This window comes from Mandrillus leucophaeus, unplaced genomic scaffold (assembly GCF_000951045.1).
Source record: "Mandrillus leucophaeus isolate KB7577 unplaced genomic scaffold, Mleu.le_1.0 Scaffold107, whole genome shotgun sequence".
Lineage (NCBI taxonomy): Eukaryota > Metazoa > Chordata > Mammalia > Primates > Cercopithecidae > Mandrillus > Mandrillus leucophaeus.
In genome coordinates this window covers 1,836,582-1,852,128 of record NW_012098876.1, presented here as the reverse complement: position 1 = coordinate 1,852,128, position 15,547 = coordinate 1,836,582, and the positions used below count along the sequence as shown (strand labels likewise).

At 43.1% G+C, this 15,547-nt stretch overlaps 1 pseudogene; it reads right to left on the bottom strand.

Moving 5' to 3' along the window:
- Positions 1 to 627: 627 nt before the first annotated feature.
- LOC105543657 overlaps positions 628 to 15,547 on the bottom strand; it is a 16,013-nt pseudogene continuing 1,093 nt past the window's right edge.

Genomic DNA, 15,547 nt, shown 5'->3' with positions numbered 1-15,547 from the left:
GGCTTAGCCCCAACAGCTCAGAATTCTACTTCCTTGTATGGGCCTCACTTTCCCCACAGGGCCCCGGTGCAGGTCTAAGGGTCCTAAGGAAATCCAGTTGCTTGGGAGTCTGAGATATTTAGCATCGTGGCCGGGCCCCCTTTCCCAGGGACTGATTTCCCATCACCCTCACCACTGTCCCCACCCCATTCCTTGGGGAGAAAAAATGTATTTTTCTTTTGTTAATACTTCCTGAAACTTTTGCGGGTACAGAAACCACAAACTGATCCGCTGACAAAAGGGGCAAGAGGTGAGGCAACCGGAAACCTTCGGGAACAAGTTCCCTGCAATCCCAGGTCTCCTCTCCCCAGCACAGCTCGGCCCACAGCGTGGACATCCCAGCAGGGAACCTCACCCTACACATATCGGAATACAGCCTCCACCCTTCACCCCACAGCCGGGTGGCTTAGTCCTGTGAAGGACCAAGGCAAGGGGGGAAAAGCCCTGCTGCCTGATCCCAGGCCGCCACTCACAGACCCTCAGTTGATTGTCAGCACTGAACAGGTTAAGAAAAAAAGAAGATGAAAATACAGAAAAACCCAAAACCCAGACTGGGAGACGAAGTCGGGGAAGAGTGTGCTGGGAGCCTTAGTAGCCGGCCTCCTCCTAGTAGGTAGGGTGATGTTCAAGGGCCTTCCCCCAGCCCGGACAATCCCCGGCGCCGGAGGGAGCCCCGTCAGCCATTGTGCCATGAGGGCAGTGCTTGGGGTCGTATATCTGCCCGCCCAGGCCGAAGACCTGGCCGCTCTGGTTGGCGCTCTGAGGGTAGCCCATCTGCAGGGACATGGAGGAGTTGTCACACTTGTTGGTTCCCAGTTTGGTGTCATAGATGTGCCACCGGGTCCCGGGAGCCGTCATGCCCACCTGGCTGGCACAGTTGTTTGTACCCATCTGGAGGCTGGTGGTCGAGTGGTCCCTATGGGGGCAGGATGTGGTTCTTGGGGTCATAGAAATGCCTCCTCGTGCAGACACGGTCATGTCCAACTGGTTGGCGCATTTGTTGGTGCCCATCTGCCGCCCGATGACTCACTGGCCAGCCTTCATGGTGGCATCGTCAAAGTTCCGCTCCCGCTTCTCTGAGTACTTGATGCCGATGTCCACCCCATTCTGCAGTCCCTTAGTCTTGGCCTTCCCCACCAGGGTGAGAAGAGAAACCTGCACCTGCAGTCATGTTCCCATTCTCAAACAGGTTGTTGGCCTTGAACAGGTCCATGGGGTTCATGCCATGGCTGACCATGGTCTTGATGAAGTTGGAGAGGTTTTCTAGCTGGTGCCAGTTCTGCATGGAGCGGTTGATCTTAGGGACTGAGCCAGGCTGCAGCTTGTTCATGAGTGTGCATAAGATAATCCCGTCCTCCAGGCCCTTCCGGAAGTTGGGGCCCATGGAGAGGCCGGTGAGTCCCTCGATCCAGCTGCGGAGCTCTGCCTCCTTCTGGGGGCCATATTTGGACAGGAGTCAGTTCTTGACCTCAGCCAATAGCCCACAGGAGAGTAGGACCCACTGCTGGTTCAAGAATCAGAGCTAAAGTCCAGGTGCCCCCTGGTTTCCGCAGAGAGAACAAGGCAAAAAATTGCTGTCAAGTGTTTTAACAAATTTCACACAAATCTCATATCCATTCATTTTTCAACTTTTATGGCTCTCTGAAATCTTTATATGGTATTAACACACCCTGATTCTCTTTTTCTGAGAGCTGCCAGGAAATCAGTGTGCTTTTGAAACCCTACCTCTACTGACCTGACCCAACTTTCCAGCCATTATTAACTGGACAGTTGGACCTGTCAGTCCCTATCCCAGGATCTTGGAATTGGGATGCGTAGTTACTAGTGACTCCTCTGAACTGAGGACTTGGAAACTCTGGAGATGTGGGACAACTCTGTAGCTATATGCATGGGAAAGTGAAGAAAGCAAGTCTGGAGAGATGGGTGAGGCAGATGCAAAGAAAAATGGAAAGGAGAGAAAATGAGAGAGAGAACAGAAATATTTAAATTTATAAATTAAAATTTTAAAATAGGGACTAAAAGAAGATATTGGAAAGTCAGGTATTACCTATTTAGGCACTTTTATTAATAAATAACAGGACACATATCAAACTAGCATTAGCAAAAGGCAAGCAGGCAGCATTTATTATGACTCTACGACTCTCTTTCTTTCTTGCTCTCGCTTTCATTTTCTCCCACATAAGAGCTGCAATCCTCACAGTGACCCTATGAGGAATTTTTATCATCCCAATTTTTGGTTGAGGGGCCTGAGAGGTAAATGATCAAGTAACTTGCCTAAAGTTTGAAAGTAGTGGGTATAAAGCTCAGATCCAAATATATTTCATGTCCAGCCTTTGTTTGTCATCACAACCTTTGTTTGTGTGTGTGTGTATTCATGCTTTTTATTCACTGGCCCACTGCTGTTATTATCTGTTTTGGAATATGACAGCTCAACAGGTGGTAACTACTTTCTCTTTGCTTTATGTTGTGTCTCACATCTCAGTTTCTGTGTATTCCTATAAAAAGAATGGTAAATCCAGTGGGTATATAATTCCCAAGAGCATAAAATGCCTTATTTGAACACTAAGGAAAATCCTCCAGACACAAATCCAACACATGAAGAGGTTTAAATAAAACACTGGAAAATGTGGAAGGACAGAATGCTCGATGAACCCAGTCAGACAGAGGAGGCTTTTAGAGTCTATGTGTCTACAGCCTCTTCTGAGAAACAAAGTACAAAACAAGAGGAGAATCCCACCCTCCAGGAAGAAAGGCCCAGTGGCTGTGGCTGTTGCAGACAGAATCACTTGATTCCTGATTGTAGGGACTTCTCCCAGATTGGCTATAGGAGTTATTGCAGCAGCGTAGGAAAGGGACAGGCTCTGAATCCAGAAAGCTCCGTGACTGATCCCAGCTTTTTCTGAGCGTTTGCTATTTGGCCTTGGAAAATTTATCTCCCAGGGCTTCCGTTTCCCATCTGCAAAACAGTCTTTCCCTGGGAGTGCTGTTGCAAGTACTAGAAAGGACAAAAAATCCTTATGGATGGCACATGGGAGGCATTCGATAGATACCATCATTGTTATCACCATTATTGTGCAAAGGGGAGAGAGAATATTAGGGACTTCGCCGTACCCAAGTAATAATACTCTGGGGCTATGCACACATGGGCTTCTGGGTTCTTACAAGTTGGCTGAAGCCTAGAAATGGCCAATAAATCTCTGTCTCCACTCAAAGAGAAAGAAAGGATCTCCCGGTCCCATGAGTCTGGAAATCCTTCAGATAAAAGTTCCCTTCTTACTGATGAAGGGAACTTTGTTGGCTCACATAACCGGACAGACCACAAAAGTGCTGATTTCAGGACCAGTTGTATTTGAAGCTTAACTTCAAACTTCAGGGGTCTCTCTCCTTCCCTTAACTCTGCTTCCCACCTTGGCTCTACAGTGTGGCAAAACTTTAAAGATAAAAAAGGCTGCCAGTAGCTGTAGCTTCATACACTCTGCTTTCAGCAACTCCATGAAAATATTGCTTTTCTAGTTGCTCCTGGAAAAGCCAGAGGGTCACACTGCTTGGACCAACTTAGCTCATACATGCATCATTGAACCAATTCCTGGGACCAAGACAAGGAAATTATATTGATGGATTTAGTCCTGGTTCCCACTCACAGTCCTGGGGCCAGCACTGAATTCAGCCCCGCCTAAACCATATGAACTGAGAGTGAGGTAAAGGAAGTTCTCCAAGAAAAACAGAGGCACTGTTAGCCGCAGCAGAAGAAAATGGATATTGGCAGGCTAAAACAACAAATACACAGCATAGGCTCTAAATAACATCAGTGGAAACCATAATCACCAATATTTACTCAATGTTTATTGTGCTCTGGGATAAGCACTTTTCATTAATTTCCTCACTTAATCCTCACAAAAATGATCAATGCATATATTATTATAATTATCCCCACTTAAGGGATAATGAAACTGAGACACAGAAAGGCTAAGTATTCATCATTTGTCTGAGGTCATGTTGCTAGTGAACAGCAGGGTTGAGATTTGAACTTGAGCCATGGGACTTAAGGGTCCACATGTAATTTTGTGAGCTGAATAATTCCCCCACCTCCACACCCCACCCCTACCCCTGCTAAGATATCCAGGTCCGAATCCCTGGAACCTGTAAATGTTAACTCGCAGGGACTTTGCAGGTGTGATTAAGTTAAGGATCTTGAGGTGGGGGTGCTATCCCGAATTAGCCCAATGGTCCCCAAATATAATCACAAGTACATTTGTAAGAGGGAGCCAGAGGGAAATTTGTCAACACAGGAGAAAAGGCAATGTGATGACAGGAGCAAAGACTGGAGTGACACACTTTGAAGATGAAGGAAGAGGCCAAGACTGGAGGCATTTCGATGTCTTGTAAAAACTGAAAAAGGCAAGGAAGGAAACATTCTCATTTAGAGCCTCCATAAGGAAATTTCTCTTCTGTTGTCTCCTCCTCTACCCTCCCCTCCTCCTTTCTCTCCACTTCTCTCCTCTCCTCATCCTCTCTTCTCCCCTCCAGATCTCCCAGCACTGCTTGCATATGGCTCCCCAAATGGCAACCCCATCTGTGTTAGGCAGAATTCTAAACTGACGCCCAAAACTCCCAGCTCCTGGTGCATGGGCCTTGCATAATCCCCAGGACTGTGAATACCATGGATTTCTCTGCCATGATTCTGTTATATTGTATGGTACTTTCTCCTTAAGAAAAGGGGTTTAGGCGGATGGCTTACCTAATCTGGTGAACCTTAAAAGAGTCTGGGATCTCCCTAAGAAAAAGATGAAAAGCATGAGAAGAATTCAACGGAGGAAGATTCTCCATTGCTGGCTTCAGAGAGGAAGAACAAGGGTTACAAGTGGCCTCTAGGAACTAAGAACAGCACCAGTCAACAACCAGCAAGGAAATGAGAAAGTCAGCCCTGCAACAACTACCACCACACAAAACTGAATTTGGCTAACAACCTGAGAAAGCTTAAAAAAGAATTCTTCCCCAGAGCCCTGATAAAGGAACACAACTCAGCCAATGCCCTTATTTCAGCTTTCTGAGACCCTGGGCAGAGAATCCAGCCATACAGGGCCAGGTGTTAGCTAATACATGGATACTGTTTTAATTTGCCAAATTTGTGGTAATGTGTTACACAATGATAGAAGACTAGTATATTACTCCTGGGTCTATGCAATCTCTCAATTCAAATACCCACCAACTATAGTCTTCATGTCCTTAAAGAATAGAGAGAGCTAGTGTGGTGGGGCATGTCTGTAGTCTCAGCTACTTACGAGGCTGAGATGGAAGGATCACTTGAGCCCAGGAGTTCAGGTCCAGACTGGGCGACAGAGCGAGGCTCTGTCTCAATAAATAGATAAATAAATAAATAATAAATAAACAATTTAAAAATGTTTAAGCAAAATAAAATCATCTTGTCCCTAGTTGGGTCAAGGGTCCACCACTAATCTAGACAGCACTGGCTGTCAAGGGTCCAACACTGGTCTAGACAGCACAGGTTTTCCACCACCTACACAGTAGGGGTTGCAGATATACAACCTCAGGGAAGGAGAATAGGCAAGGCAGCCAAGCTGGCTGGTGTGTTCTGCTACTGCCCTTCCAACTTGTATGTGACAGCTTTCTGTTAGTCTATCTCCTGCCTTGCATTATGCACATTTTCTCTCACCTAACTAGTTCCTGAGTTCTTCAAAGGCAAAAAGGTGGTATAGTGCAGTAAGACAAACATTATCTTAGGGGACACAAAGAGCTGGGTGCAAATCGACCTATTTGCTGTGTGAGCTTAGACAAGTCACTTAACATCTCAGGATTCCGTTCCCTATTTGTGAAACAAGAGTAATATACCTACCTTGCAGGGCTGCTGTGAGAATTAAATGAGATGAAATAGGTAGTGTCCTTTGTGAGTCTTTGATAAATATCAATTGCCTTCTGCCATTTTTAATCCATTTTCTATGTCCACCGTAGCAGCTGGCACAACAGTGTAAGCTTATTCCTGCATCACATCAAACAAATGAAAACAATCCACACGCTGATGGAAAGGAGTAGGGCAACCAATAGCATGGAAGTAGCTCAATTATTACATGAGCAAGGTGTCAACACAGGAGAGGACTGGTAAGGAGTCCCCTGGATTCGAGTTCACCCTGAAAGTAATAATGAATAACAAAAGGATAGCATCAGGCATTAATTGGAAGCATTCTGTAATGTGTGCCAGGCACTGTGCTGAGGGTTCCCTTGATGTAACTCATTTAATGCCTAACAAGGGCCATTCATTGGTATTGTCATTACTCCACTTTACACATGAGGGATGAGATCCAGAGAGGTGAAATGATTTACCCAGGCTAGGGAAAGGCAGGGTCAAAATTCACCCCTGAGTCTATGTGACTCCAAAGTCCAAAGCTTTTACCTACTCTTCTTTAAATCGCCATGAACATGACATTCCTTTTTTGGAAATAAAGTTGGTGCAAACACCTGTACCCATGGAGACTGAAACTGAATGATAACAAACAGTTCCTTTCATGGACTTCTAAACTCTTTTCAAATATTTAAATTTCCAGGAATTTTTTTTAATCACAGGGAGAGAAAAATATCCCAGAAAAGGATAAAGGGCTTAGGTCTGCCAAACCAAAAGTAGCTATTCAAAAAACTCCAGAGCACCTCCATTTCCTTGCCTAGAGGAACACTCCACTGGGGAAGTCTTCCAAACAATTTCTGCTTGATTTTTAGTTGTTTCAAAAATTAAGACAAAACGTGAAGACTGTTTTCTGTCTGCAGAAGCCAATAGTCTCTGATTTTTTTTTTTTTTTGGTGAGGACTGAAACCTCTCCAGTGGCTAAAAATTCTGTGCACTGCTTGAGGTATCAGAGAAATTCTGTGTCACCCTTGAAAAACAGCATTTCCCCCAGGAACCTGGCATCCTTATCTTTATTCCTCACCCAGACCTGGCATGGGGTCCTCACCTCTCCACCACGTAGTTTCACAGCTCACCCTGGCTGCTACAAATGCCCCAACATGCACTCTGATAGTTTTAATAACCTTCTCCATTCCCCATTTAAGAGTCAGCCATTATTCCTCAAGCCTTTTCAAGCCAGCTGGAAATTCACCTTGGCAAGAATTCTATCCTTGTTGGACACTCCCCCCTGGCTTTTCAAACTTAGTAAAAAGAATTGAGACCTAGCGGGAAAAGCCCTCCTGTCGTTGCTTTCTTTCTAGATTGTGTATGAAATCTCCCACAGGGCTGCCCTGGCTCTAGGCTAATTAGGCTGTTTTATTATACAACAGTATCAGGAAAAACTAAGGGCAGTTATTTACAACAGCCTCCAGGCCCTTGTCTCTGAGAGTCTGGAGGATCTGTAGAAATCAGAGAGCAAGACACTGAGGCCTGCAGTATGATTTGCTTACATGGATGTCCAGGGTGTGGTTTTGGTGCCTAGGTTCTATTTAAATAAAGTGTTAACTAAAACCAAAACATTGGATATTAGAGTTTGCTAAGTGATCAGCGATCCCCGGTGACTATGTCTGTGAGTGCAGGGTTGGGCCAGAAAAGCTCCGTTATCTAGGAAAGTGCTATTCAAGGTGTGGTCCACCAGTTATCAGAGATCAGCCCACCAGGAGGGAGGTGCAGACGTGAAGATAAGCATTTAGAAATCTCTGTAGTTATTTGACAGTACTGGGACATTTTACAAAAGTACCAGTCTGCAACAGATTAGAAATACAAAAATTAAAAATGAGGTTTTTATTGGCTTAATGCTTGTTTTTTAATCAGAGTTTGAGAAGCACTGGTATAAAAGACAAACTGAAAAGAAGAAAGGAAGAGGGGTGGAAGAAAGGAGGGAGAGAAGAAAGATAAAGAAGGTAAGAGAAAAATAATAATCTTTGAATTACGTAATTATTTACAACATGCAAAGTATTTTTGCATACATTATGATACTGAGTCTGTCATCCAAGATCTTCCTTCTGTGTTTCAAGCACTCCAAGCACCTGTCCATCTTTTCCCCTTGTTCTCTTCTTTCCCTGGGGTGTGTTCCTCTACACTGGCTCCCTCTGTAATTATGATCCCAGTTCATATGTCACCCCTCAGGGAGCCCTTTTCTAGCCACCCAACCTAGAGTGTTCTCCCTCATCCATGCCACCCATCTCCATCATGGGGCCATGTTTATTATTTTTTTTCTTCTATGAAACTTAATCCCAAACTATCATGTTAATGTATTTGCTTATTGTTTCTAATCAATCTCCCCACTAGAATATGAGTTTCTTCAGAACAGGCATGCTGTCTGTTTTGTTCACTCCATAACTCTCATGGCTAGAGAGTCCCTGGCATAGGGACAAGTACATGAATGGATGAATGAATGATGAATGGCTGAAGACCATAGGTATCAGTGTTTCCATTTAAAATGTAAAGAAAACAAGAGTTTTAAGATTTTACCCAAAAGAATTTAGAGTCTTTCCCAAGGATGCCTAGCTCCTCAGTAGAACCAGGGCTCCAAGTGAGCCTCCTGGCTCCAAAAGTACTGCTACTTCTACCTTACGACGTTACCAGAGGTAGACGTTTCTGGAGAAAGATCTATAGAGCCTTGTAATACCCAAGAAGAAAAGTCACATGAGGTGCATGTAGGTACAGGCAGCTTCTGCTGTTGTAAGTAAAAATCCCTCTGAAATTAAGGAGAAAACAGCAAAGGCGCAGGAGATTGAGTAGGAGATCTGCTTCCTACTGAGTTGACATCTAACCCTCGCTACCCTCCTCCCTGCCAGCCGCCTGCCAAAATCCCTTAAGTGCTCTCTATAATTGTAAGACTAGTAAAAGTTAGAACTCTGGGGCCAGACACACTGGAGTTCAAATTCTGAATTTTTTTTCTTACTTGGGCCGTAAGTAAATTCCTACATGTCTCTCCTACTTTGCAGGGTATGTACACAGTTAAATGGGATGACATAGGCAGGTGCCCCCAGGGATATTCAACCAAGATGAATTCCCTTTTCTTCTTCCAGTTGACATCTCTTTAACATCAGCTAATTATGCTGGTGGCAAGTGGATGGAAGAATGAGTACAAAACGAATGAGGATTTACAACCCACACAGCTTTTCAAGGTAGTTAAGGGCTTACCAGTTAGCTTTACTGTGTGAATGTGGTCTTTACATTTACCATCCCAACTAAAAAAAAAATTATCCAGTCTATAACCTTACATGCAGTCTCACTGCTAAGAAAATGACCTGCTAAGAAATTGATCCTTATTCATCTCATAAAGGAGTAAATGGCTGCTTCCAACGCCAAAATACAATTATGTGAGGAAATAGTGTTCTTGAAAACTCAGTCTCCACTTTATTTCTGCTTTTCTTCTCTGGCAGCTTAACAAGTAGAAAGATTATGAGCTTTGAAAACAACTAGGGAAGGGTTCAGATACCAGTCCTGCTACTTGTCTTCATATGTCTAAATCTCAGTTTCTGAATCTATAAAATGGACATAACACTTCTTACCTTGATGTATTCTTTGGTGGGCCTAGAGATCGTATAGCACAGGCTATAAAAGGTGCTCAATAAATGAGAGCTTTAATCCTTCCTCCAAATATTTGGTCCTAATCACAGGAGAAAAGGTCTGACCACAGAAGCATAAAGTGAGGGGCACCGTTACAACAGAGCGTGCCTAGAACATAGTAGGTATTCAATAAATATTTGGTGAATGAATACAATGGAAGTGTGATTTGTCTGCAACTGTCAAAGAGGAAAAAGGTTCATAACCTGAAAACTGGCATGGTGTCCAGAATTTCAGTTGATGACATTAGCACTTATTCACAAGAATCCACCAAGAACTAGAGCAGTTTTGTCTAAAGTCTTTCTCTGGGCCATATTTCAGCTCCTCCCCAACTTGGTTGAAGACCCCATGATCTAAGGTCAATTGTGAGTGATGACATGGTCTATTAGGAGTTAGGCTGAACGTACCAAAAGTAATACGTCCCTGTCCACCAAAGCGACCCTACACTCCCTGAGGGAGGAGCAGACCCACATGGAAGGAAGATTCCAGGCTGCCACCCTCAAAGCCATCTGGCCTTGATTTAGAAACACACGGTTCCTTCCAAGCAAGGCCCCTTACTGCATCCGAATTTTTAACTGGGTTCAACCCTTCCTGTCAAGAAAATGATGCCTGAAATGCCATCCTGAAATTTGATATCAGAAGGAAGAGAGTCAGGCAAAAATTGAAGGTCCTGCGAGGAACCTCCGTGCTGGGGTTTGCAAAGCTATGCAGAAACTAAGATCCAGCACTTAGCAGCAGAGATGTAGGTGTCTGTCAGACATCAAGCCTGGTTTGCGAAGCTGTCAGTCACTGCTGTGAACTACAAAGTCACTGCGTGAACTGGCCAGGACCCAGGAGGATTTCCACAAAATGAAAATCCAGATGAAGCAATGCCACCGAGTCCAGGGAACACTGGAATTCTTAATAATCCTGGTGTTCCAGGCCTCCAAAGCCACATCAGGGCTCCTCTCTCTTTGTCTCTCCCCAGTCCCATGTCCTCTTTCCCCCATCCTCTGGTTCTTCCCCCATCTCCCGCCCCACTCCCCTCTTTTATTTACCAAATTTTGCATGATTCAATACATTCTTTATGAAGCACAGACTGTGCCTTTCTCTCCTCCTTTCTGCCCCAGGTTAGTTTTACTGCAAAGTTGTGGCCTTCAGCCTCCACTGGGCCTTACGTGCTACTTGGAGTCTTTCTGCATTTCTCTGGCCAGCACTCTCCCATCCTCCACACAGGCAACTTCATACTCAGCAAAACTTCTAGCTGGGCATCACCCTCTTTACTGACAAAAGCTCCTCACCTCCTCCTTCACAGTGAAAATAGAAGCCAAAATGCAAGACATCCCTCACCCATCTATTGCCCGGTGCCCCAGTGTGGGATCCCCGCTGTTGTGATCGCAATGGTGAGAATGTTAGTGGATGCTCAGGACCCCATTCCATCCTGTGCTACCTCCTCAGGAAACCAATCCTGTGGGTCAGTCCTTCTTTCTCTCTCCAGATCTTTTCTACCAGTTCTTCTCCATCAGTATTTAATACACTTGAGGTTATCCCATCTTGAAAACAAGCAGACAGACAAAACCCCTCTTCTTCCTGGGCTAGCCCTTCTGGTTCTCTCTTGCCTTCCCTCGAACCTCAGACCCTCACTGTTGAAAGCAGGTGGACACTTACTGTCCCTCTCTTCTCTCTAATGAAATTAGGAATTAAGGATTAAAGTAGACTTGAGTCAGAGTCATTCTTCTCCCATCTGATTTGTGTGATGGGGGGCATAGTATTTAATTTCTCTACATCTAAGTTTTCTCATGTGAAGTGAAATAAATATTAGTTCTACTAATTGGATTGCTGTGAATATAAAATGTAGCAATATTGATAAAGAGCTTAGCACGGTGTCTGGTACAAAATAAGCTATCAAAAATGTAGCTATTGTTATTATTATTTGATTTTTTTAAACTTTGCAATCTGGCTTCTTCCCTTGTCATTCCATCACCATTGCTCTTCCCAAAAATGTCATTATTGCTAAATTCAATCAAATATGATTTTTCAGGCTTGGCATGGTGGCTCATGCCTGTAATCCTAGCACTTTGGGAGGGCAAGGTGGGAGGATCACCTGATGTGAGGAAATAGTGTTCTCAGTGTACTCAGGAGTTCAAGACCAGCCTGAGCAACACAGTGAAACCCCATCTCTACTAGAAATACAAAAAAATTAGCCAGGCATGGTGGCCCACACCTGTAGTCCTAACTACTTGGGAAGTTGAGGCATGAGAATTGTTTGAACCTGGGAGGCAGAGGTTGCTGTGAGCTGAGATGGGGCCACTGCACTCCAGCCTAGGCGACAAAGTGAGACTCAGTCTCAAAAAAAAAAAAAAAAAAAAAGATTTTTCAAAATTATCTCACTTGACCTTTTTGCCACAATTGGTGACATTTTTCCTTGTAAAACAAGATCTCCATCCACTTGTTAGTCTCCTTCCTCTAACATCCTGATACCTATAGATGTCTCTCAGAGTTTCATGCCTCAACCTACCTTCCTATTTTTTACTCTTTATATTCTCTCAGTAATCTCACCTATTCCTATAGGTGATTCTATGGTATTTTAGGTATTCTATTCCTATGGCTTCTACAAACTGACAATGCCTAAATCTAAATCTGCACTCCCAAACTTTCTCGCAAGCTCTAGATTAAAACATCTAACTTCCTGTAGGGCATCGCTACTGAGATGACGCTCAGGCACTTCCAACTGTCCCAAGCAGACATTATCAACTTCCCTGCGTGTCCCTGTGTGGACCATTATCACTCACCCATTTGACCTTCCAGAAACCTAATGACACGCACTTCCTTCACTCCCCTTCATGTCCAATTCCAATTCTACCTCTGACAAGTGTATACCATTTGTGTATCTCCATTCCTACTGGGGCACTGCCTTGCTTAGCACATAATTGTCCCCTGTCTAAATTACTGTCACAAATTTCCAGCTGATGTATGTGTCACATCTCTTCTAATCTGTTCTCTACTCTGTAGCCAGGAAGAGCTGTATTTGTCTAGTTCATTTGAGTCAGACTTTTGAAAATACAGAAAAGTACAAAGAATGGTAAAATGAACACTCATATTCCCACTACCCAGAATTAACAGTAATGTTTCTAAAAGTAAAATCTTACCATATGGCTAGTCTGTAAAATGCTCATTGGCACCTCCTTGTCCTAAGGATCAAGTTCAAATTCAGTTGCAAAGTTGACATGACTCTCCACGATTTCCAATCTCTTCTCACCCACACCTCCCAACTCAACAATGTGAAATCCAGATCACAGCCAATTATTTGTGTTCCTCCCAAAATGCCAGGCTCCCTCTACCCTCCAGGCCTTTCCACTTTTGAGGAGGAGGGCATAAAAGGGATGAGAAACTGCCTGAGTAAGGAACAGTGCAGAAATAAACATAAGAATGTAGTTGGCAGTCAGCCCATAGAAGTGATGTTCAGAGCAGTACCTTAGATCATGCAAGTGACAACATCACAGAATCTTAGAATTGCTCAGAAATGTATTTAAATCCAGCCCTCCTGCAACCACCCCTGAACTTACCCATCATGCCTTCAAAGAACCTATATTTGAAAAGTAGTAAAGAACATGCACTGTATGTTTTGCATGTTATGGCTTTTTAATGTACTCAAAGGAGAGTATATTATACATGGAGACAGATGATGATAATTCTCTAAGGCTTTTGGAAGGCAGAAATCTTTCCCCTGACATCTCTCCCAGGGGGTAGAGGTGATCTTTGAATGCGAAAGGAAAGAAGGTCAGTAACTTCAATTAAGTAGTCCTTTTCATGAAGACAGAGGAAGCATCCAAAGGTTTCTGGCAATTCCTTTGTTTTATAGAGATAGTTAAAAGGAAACCAAGAAGGAAGAGAAATCTTTTCACTTCTTGTGACAGGCCTTGCTAATTGTCTTATTTTAAGGAAACACTGGTTTTTTGTTTTGCTATCCAGTTACAGTAAATGATGCCTAGAAAATGGCACAGCCATTGTAAACCAAAATTCTCTTATTTTAGTCTGTACCGAAGTCAGTTTCCAAAAACGCCTACGCCATTCAATGCCTGATGCCATTTGGATTAACAGAAAAATTAGTGAAATATCAGTATTACACAGCCACACAAGCAGAATTATTTATGAAATGAGTAGCCAATGTGAAGGAAAATGGATTGTACAAATAAGCTGCCTAATCCACAAGGTTGTAATGGAAATTGCTTCAATTTCTGTAGATGATTTCAGATGGAAGCTTTGTTGTTTTTCTCAGAATTCAATAGTTGTTAACTGATCACACCTCTGCTTCTACAATGATTTTTGTAAAATATGAGAAGAAAACCAAAGGAACTTATTGCTGATTTTTAAAAGTATTAATGAAAGAGAAAGAAAAGGAAAACCGTGGGTGAGTTCTTTATACGTTATGCGGGGTTTTTGTTTGGTGATTGATGGTCTTCATTACGTATGAGAACTACCCACCCCGCCTGCCATAGAAAACATTGATTCTGGAACATAACTGACTTTCCAGTAAAGTGTAATATTTTCAAAGTGTTGCCATTTCCATTATGTAAAAAGTACATTGCCTTTTAGAACAGGTGTTTTGGAAAAATTAAACTTGTGTCAAAATGGATATTTTAATTTGTAATGGGAAGTTAACACAGATGGCTGTAATGAGGGCTCTAAACTATCTTTTAATTTATTATTTAGAACCTTATATCATTATGCACACACCCTCAAAATGTGCAACCCTCCAAGCATAGTTCTCAGCAGATGTGCTCAAAGGTGTCAGTAATACCTAAGTGATGATCTGAACTGCATGGCAAAGTCAATAGAAGGTTGATGGAAATGTAGATTACAATGAAACAGACTTTTGGAAAACAGTCTCTGTGTGATGTATACGCCATGCTATTCAGCGAGGGCATGGGTGTGAGCACGTAAACACACACACAGAGGAATCCTTCAGAAGCACAGCAAGGAAGTCAGAGCATTGTGGGCTCATGCCTATTTCTAGAAGCATCACCCATTGGGAGGGGCTGAGTCAATCCTTTAGATTAATATAGTGGTCATGATTTAGTACCAACTATACAGCAGGTACCACCACTAGTCCTTTAGAAGAATGATCTCATTTTATTCTCTCAACAGCTATATTTAGTAAATTGTAATATTCCTATTTTACAGACAATAAAATAGAGGTGTGCTTCATCACCAAATTACCACATGACCTTGGAAAACGTAGCAAGGTCATTTATTTATCCAAGTCATATTTGTTTCAGAAACGCATGTTTTCCAACTTCAATAGGAAACAAATTTGGTTTTATGTCAGATTTGTTCATTTATTTCAAGGAATTTGTAATCGAGATACAGAGACTAGCTCGTTTTTATTTAGTTATATTCTTCCTTTGACAACAGTATGCTTTATTTGAAAAGCTGAGGATAAATATTGGGAAGAATGACATGGTACCAGGTATTAGAGATGGGTAAGGATGGCAAGAAAGTAAGGCTGGAAACATCAGGGCCAAATCATTAAAATTCCATGTGCCATCTTAAGAAAGTTGGGCTTTATCCAGAGGATGATGAAGCACCTTTGAAGGACTTTCATCAGTGGCTACTTGATTTAACTCCACTTCTGTCTCCAGAATTGAGTATAGCTCTGCCTCAATCTCTTGTAGCTAAAATCTTCCAGAATTTTCAGCCTCATTGCATGTTAAAATTCCTAAAGCTTTTCTTTTTTTTTTTTTTTTTTAACTCTGAACTTTTTATTGGCCTCCTGCTCCCCAAAGGGTACCCTGCTTCTGCTAGCTTAATGTCTCAGAACTTTGGTGTCGTTGGTCTCAGACACCACTTTGCCATCCATTATCCGGCGGGTGGTGGTCTTTTGGATGGTTTGCATGGAGTTGCTGCTGTCCAAGGCATCACCAAGATTGAATTCCTCGCCATCTTCCAGCAGGCGGCGGTAGGTGGCGATCTCAGCTTCCAGCTTGACCTTGATGTTCA